Below are 7,388 nucleotides of genomic sequence, written 5' to 3' on the forward strand. Positions count from 1 at the left end.
ATGGCCCTCCCCGTTCAGAAGCCATACTCCTCTGGATACCATTATTATCTGTTATTATTTATTACATTTATATTACACCTTTCCTCCAAGATCCTGTATTTTTCACTCTATAAGACGCACTTTCCCCCTCCTAAAAAGTAAGGGGAAATGTGTGTGCGTCTTATGGAGCGAATGCAGGCTGCGCAGCTATCCCTGAAGCCAGGAAAGCGAGAGGGATCGGTGCGTAGTGATCCTTCTTGCTGTTCTGACTTCGCTTCGCTGGAGAGGTGCTGTGCAGCTTTCCCTCTCTGTGCAGCGCCTCTTCAGCTGCTTATTTTTTATTTATTTTTTTAATAATATTTTATTGAGATTTTTAAATACCAATGCAAAATTAGTAAACAATGTAACATATTTCATAACATAGTTTCATAACTTCTTTGGACTCCCTCACGTCTCCCACTCCCACTTACATCATTATAAATTTTTGCCAGCAATTTATCAACTTGTTTGCGTTCTTATGTCCCGCTCGTTTAAGTATAATTAATAATTCTCCAAAAAATTTATATTTTCCTCAATCTCACTTATCATCCTAATTCCAACTATTTTAGTGGTGCTCAATTGTTTGTGATCTAGCATCCTTATTAACATTCAACCAAATTACAATATTTTTGTAGGTAAATCTTGAATTTCTTCCAATCTTCTTCAACCCTCTCCTCTCCCAGGTCTCGGATTCTGCTGGTCATCTCAGCCAGTTCCATATAGTCTATCAGTTGCATCTGCCATTCTTCCAGTGTGGGTAGATCTTGGGTTTTCCAATATTTAGCGATGAGTATCCTTGCTGCCGTTGTTGCATACAAGAAAAAAGTTCTGTCCTTCTTTATCACCCTCTGGCCGACAATACCCAGAAGAAAGGCCTCTGGTTTCTTAAGGTATACTTAAATACCTTTTTTAACTCATTATATATCATTTCCCAGAAAGCCTTCACTTTAGGGCACGTCCACCAGAGGTGAAAGAATGTTCCTTCATTTTCTTTACATTTCCAACATTTATTATCAGACAGGTGGTATATTTTGGCAAGTTTAACTGGGGTCATGTACCATCTATATATCATTTTCATTACATTTTCCTTCAAAGCGTTACAAGCAGTGAAGTTCAACCCAGTGGTCCACAACCTTTCCCAGTCATCAAACATGATATTATACCCAATATCCTGTGCCCACTTTACCATAGCCGATTTAACCGTTTCGTCTTGTGTGTTCCATTTTAACAGCAGGTTATACATTCTTGAAAGTACCTTAGTCTTAGGTTCTAACAGTTCTGTTTCCAATTTCGATTTCTCCACCTGGAACCCTAACTTTTTGGCTGAGGTTAAAGTTGTTAAAGTTGTTTGTCTGGTTTTTGGTCCCTTTTTTCTTGTGCCACTCATTCCCAGCTGCTTAGCGTTCTTCAACAAAGCGGGAGGAGAAACGGAGCCCCTTCCGTTTCTCCTCCCGCTTTGCTGGAGAGGCGCTCTGCAGAGAGGGAGAGAATATTTTTTTTATTGTTCTCCACCTCTAAAACTAGGTGCGTCTTATCATTGGGTACGTCTTACAGAGCGAAAAATACGGTACTCAAGGAGGCATATATGGTCCTTTCCCCTCCTCGTTTTATCCTCACAATAACTCTGAGTCAGTGGCGTAGCGTGAGTTGTCAGCACCCGGGGCAAGGCAAGTAATTTGCGCCACCTAACCCATGGATTTGCGCCCCCTAACCCATGGATTTGCGCCCCCTAACCATAGATGGAGAAGATTCGTTGTGGGTGCCTCTAACTATCCATTCTACCAGTTGCTTCTGCTGCTGCTACACCCACCAGAAGGCCTCTCAAAACACATGATGGCTGGTTCATAGGCTGCCACATGATCTGGGCTTGAGTAACACTGAAGTCAGTTGGATGTCAACATGGATGGGCAGTGAGCTTTTGGCTGAATTGTACCTCCAGTAGAATCTGGCAGAAACACTACCCTGATCTTATCTCCAGCTGAGCAGCCTACTGTGTGCACCTTTTCAACAGAGAAGAACACACTGACCTAGCCAAAATGGTGGAATCATTTTGCTTCCCCAACGGAGCCTGAGAAGGGAACCGTTTTGCAAACTAACCCTCCTTCAGCCTTTAGAGAGGGGGGAGCACATTTTCGTGGTATCTACTGTCAAACAGCTGTTCCCCTGCTTTATCAAAGCAGTCTCTGTCCCCAAGTACAGCCTGTTCTGTCAGAAATATCACCTCAGACGCGAGGAAGAGGGTGCTGTCGTAACTAAGAGAGCGTTGCATTACGTCTCTCTTCTAAGATAGGAGATAAGGAGCACAGCAGCAAATGGATTGTCTTTTCAACGGCATTGTGAATTAAGGGCAATATTGTTTTCTGTGTAAAGCTCTTGAGCGTGAGCTAAGAACAGCTACTGGTAAGCAACTGAGGCAGACTGGCGTCTGCTGAGGCACAGAGTTTCATATTGCTTTGGCATGCTTGTGCATGCCCAAGTTCTTGCAAGGCCTACTGGTTTTTCTGTCACTTTTTAAACTACTAAGATGTGCATCCGGGAAGATTTTAGGTAAGATTCTGCTGCATCTAATTCCACCCGCCCTTCCGGGAATAATTATAGAACACTGTAATTGCTATGCTAGCCATGTTCTGAACACCATTGCTCCATGTCTCATCAGTTCCCTCTAAAATTAACCACTTGATCTGCACACCCCTACGTAAGTTGACTCAGGAATAGGGATGGGTGAATCTGTTCATTTCAGTGTCTCATTTCTCCACGTTTCCATATCGATTCACCTTTTTAAAAAGTCCTTGTAGAAATCTTTTTCGCATGTTACTGCAAATTTATCTAGGCAACTCTGCCTGCAAGACACACTTTACAACCTTTCTCCTTATATAATGCATTTTTGTACACATAACTGGAGAACTGCATTGCAAAATTTAGAGAAGTGTGAATTTTGAAGGTCACTGCATTTTGATAAGTGTACTGTTTAGGAACGTGCAAATTAAGTAGGGTTTACTCCCTCCCCTCAGTATTTTATTGAGTTTTCAAAGTTATTTTGACAGAGATACGTAAGAAAAAAATACTTTTGCAAAACATATCCAGAAATAAAACAATACAAAGTTTCTTCTTTTTTGTCGCCACAAGTAGTGAAGGCAGATAAATACACAGAGAGTCAGACCTGGCAATTGTACAGCAAAGTGGAAATAAAATTAGGTGTTGAATCCACTTGATAACTGTCTCTTAAAATAAAACTACGAAAATGACCACCTGTTTATCTGTTCACAGATGCATTTTAGAACCAAGAACTTGGAAGTAACACCTACGGATTTCAAAACATTTGCATAAATAAAACTGTGAGCATCCATGTGTTTTTATGTTTGTATAAGAAACAGAATCAAACCATATGGCAAAAAGCAAGGTTTGCTTTTAAATGTGAACTGAATCAAATCCCCCATCTCTACTTGAAGAATAGGTTCCACTGAGTTCACTGTTACTTATTCCCTCCGCACCTTGCATGTTTACTCAGAAGTAACTTGCACTGTGTTCAAAGGGTCTTTCTCCCCTAGAAAAAGTATGTTTAGAATTGCGGCCAAAAGCATGCTTAGCATTCTAGCTGAATCATCAAATCCTTTGCATGTTTGCACACAAGTAAGGTTCACTGTATTTAGAAAGGCTTACTACCAAATAACTGCATGGAGGGTTCCATTGTGCCTTCTATACTCTGAAGTCACTAGATACCGTCATCAAGATATGAACAGATCTATTTAACTCAACAAATGGAAGCTAATTAATGTATCCACTGTTAGTCCTACTTAGGGCGAACCCACTTAAATTAATGGGCCAAAGTTAGCCATGTTCATGGATTTAAATTGGTCTACTTTAAATAGGGCCAAGATTGGATATAGTATCACCCACAAGTTATGAATTCCCCGTCATTCCCCCCATTTGTTTGCTATTGTTTTCAACAAAAAATTCTCCAGGAACTCCTCCACAGCTGCTGGGGGGGGGGACTCCCTCCCAGTAACAGCTGCCAGAGAAAGGAGGGTGCTGTTTGCAGGAAAGATTCCAGCTGCAGGCAGCTGTGCATCAGTGCTATCTGGACAAGTCAGCTTGCATTTTATCAGTATATACAGCTTCTGTTGGCAAACACTCCCCCTGCTGTCTTAAGAGTTCCACCACTTTTCCTTTTGCCCCCAGGATGGGGGCAGAAAAGGTTTGGCCTGCAGCCATTCACTTTATTATGAGGTTGTGCCAGCATGATCCAAAAATGCAGCTCCTGAGCTGTAGGTGTAAGCATCCAGAGTCTCGCAGAGCTGAAGGCGAGCAGATGCTGTCCAGGCGCTGAGGACTCTTTTGATTTCAAGGACCTCATTCCCTTCTGCACAACCTTGCAGGGTCCACATGCTTTAGTTGAGATTCCTGCATTGCAGACGGATGGACTAGATGATGATAATGATGATATTTATACCCCGCCCATCTGGCTGGGTTTCCCCAAACACTCTGGGCAGCTTAGAGCACATAAAAATGGTAAAATTTACATAGCTGTCATACACAGGTGATTGCAGTTACTGATCTCAGTTTAGATCAGTTGTGTTTAGAAAGCACAAGTCCTGGCAGTTTCCTGCTTGACCCACACTTTCTAAGCATGGATCCAATGAGTTTTCTCCTTGCCCAACTTCTTTCCAAGGGAAAACCCACTCTTTAGTGATCTATCAGAACAAATGGCAATCTGGGGGAAACTCAAATTCCTGTTAGCTCCGATTGAGCACTAAAGAGCAGGTGACCTTTGGGGTACCTTCAAACTCTAAATTTTATGATTCTGTGCCAATGGTTGGCAAGGGCAGAGAGAGAAAAAAACACTCCTGCAGTGCCTTTACTGAGTTGAAATGTGTCTTCAAACTGCGATGCCTTGTTTGTCTGAACGTGAATCTCTGACTTTGCATGGCTTGACTATAACACAGCCTGCATTCATGTCTATTCCATTTTTATGACATTTCCCTAACTGCTGATTCCTGTATTTGAGCAATGGAAAAGCCACTTCCAGAAATATAGTGGAATGCAGCTCAAGTTTAGCATTCATTTTCATCCTCTTTGCAAACAGATTTTTTTTGGAAGCAAAGGACATGAAAATGAGCACCAAATTTACACTATATCATTCCAGAAATTGCTTTTGCGTCATGTGGAAGCTCAAATGTAGAACTTACCAGTTAGGAAGAAGTGATGAAAATAGAATCAACTGCCCCCCGACCGCAGCCCTAATGTATTAAGTCACATCCAAAGCCCTGCTCACTTTTGAATTGCCCAACATGTGCCTGTTATGCAGCCAGAATTTTGCCAGTGAAGGGAACGCAACCCCCAATCTCAGAAAAGGTTCTTTACCCAACTTAAGACAATGATGTCTTTGTTTTGTTTTGAGAAGAAAGTTGGTATCCCCTGCACCTTCTGAGAAGATGACAAGAAATACGATTGCTAACCATGAGCAGGACACTCAGGACTAATCTACACTAGTGAGTTATGATGTTATAAATGTGTTATAAAAATGTGATACCAGGGGGAGCTGTAGAGCAGTCAATGGAAAATTGCATTGAGAGCTATATAACGGGATTTCTATTCTTCGCTTTTTTAAAAGATCAATGTAGAGCCAGCCTGCGTTCAATCTGCAACACAAAGAGCCCTGCTTCACTTGCTATAGAGCCATAGAATTGTAGAGTTTGAAGGAACCCCAAGAGTCACCTAGCCCAATGTGGGGCTCGAACCCACAGCCGAGATTAAGAGCCTCATGCTCTGTCAAAGCAGTTTAAAGTGGCACATGCATCAGTAGGAAAATTAATCATAAAAAAAAAATCACAGTAGTGAATTATTTGGGGAGTAATCCTCCAGAAAAAGTGGAGGTCCTGAAGGTCTTTCCCAGTTTCTTTCCCAATCCAATTCCCTGCCCTCTACTGCAGAAAAATAATAAAAAAGAAATCAGAATACTTTTCTCTTTGCTTTTTCTCTCTACACTCCCCCCCAAACCAGCTGCATGGTTAGCAGCTGTATCAGGGAGTGGCGATGAGATCTGGAAAATGGGATGGAAGGGACAATGTGAAGCCAATCCTCCATCCCAGCACCACTGCTGCACCTCATACCTGCTTTGAACTGAAAAAGCAGACTGGGAGACCTGACGACAGATCTCCCGTGTTGCGTTTGATGCAGCCCTTGGTGTTGCTTCCGAAAGCAAACACATGCTACTTAGCCAGGTTTGTGGTGCTTAAGAGGCAAGAGGTTATACAGTTCTCTCGCTGCCTGCACACCATTCTCCCAGTCCCTGAAAGAAGATCAAGTATCTCACATTGAAAATTATCTTCTCCAGTTTTGGTCCAGCCAGTTTTGGTTTTGTGTGTGTGTGTGCGTGGGGGAGGGGGGCAGGCATCTTTACCAGCCACACATAACCCTTGTACTGTTTCCCACACTGCACTAAACTGACACCAGTATTTTTCCTCCCGAGTTAAAATATTTGCCACACACGTCTGAGAAACTCCTTGGGAGCATTTGGGCACGAGGAAGATGACACCCCTGGGACAAAATTACCCTAAACTGTGTAATTAAGAATCCTGGGATTTATAATGTTTCCAAGGTCAACTTACATGATCCCTGCTGCTCCCTTTATGTATTTTTCTCTTGGGTGGTAAGTGTTGTGACATTTCAGAAGGCTGGTATTGTTTCCCTAAACCATTTTTTCCCTTCTACGTAATATTAAAAGCGAGGGAAGGGATTTCTGCTTTGATTTCTTTGCTTTTTGAAAATCACATTCTACTAAATATCCACAGCCTGCCTAATGTTTAACACAGCTGATGGATTATATGCAAGCCCACCATTTGCTAGGATTCTAAGCCCCCCTTTCTGGCAGGGCCCTTAAAAGAAGCACCACTTAAAGAAATATTTTTATGTATTGAAGGTTCAGGATGTTTTAAAACATTTTATACCTTATTGCAGCTTCCTAAGCCAAATATTACACTTATTGTAGTGACTGAAATGCGGCTGCAAATTAGAGAGCTTTTGTTTTAGCACCAGTACAATGCTGTGGAGCCAGCGTTTTTCTTAATTGCCATCTTGTTTTATTAGATGTTTACTGGCCTCTCTCTACCTTAGCTATGGCATCTCTCCCAAGAGACTGCTAGGAACAAACAGCAGTTATTTGCTTTCTCATTATTTCCTAATACTTCAGACTCCTGTCTGAGCATTCTCTAAATGGCTGCAGTCCTGAGTTCCTCAGGGATTACCTTTTCGAGAAGGCTATCACCTTAGATATTCTGCCAAGACTATGCTGGGTATTCCCTCCTTTGTACAAAATTGATCAGGGATTAGGCTTTGCTATAGTGCTACCAACTCTGGCAGATCAAGGAGAA

General features: G+C 42.1%; 1 long non-coding RNA gene across 1 annotated transcript; it reads left to right on the forward strand.

Moving 5' to 3' along the window:
• The first annotated feature begins 1,922 nt into the window (after window positions 1-1,922).
• Window positions 1,923-7,055, forward strand: LOC307224454. Its single transcript, XR_013842539.1, has 2 exons — window positions 1,923-2,565; window positions 3,286-7,055. It is a non-coding gene; the product is annotated as an uncharacterized lncRNA (long non-coding RNA).
• Window positions 7,056-7,388: the final 333 nt, after the last annotated feature.

Source organism: Podarcis cretensis, assembly GCF_951804945.1.
Source record: "Podarcis cretensis genome assembly, chromosome: 9".
Taxonomy (NCBI): Eukaryota; Metazoa; Chordata; class Lepidosauria; order Squamata; family Lacertidae; genus Podarcis; species Podarcis cretensis.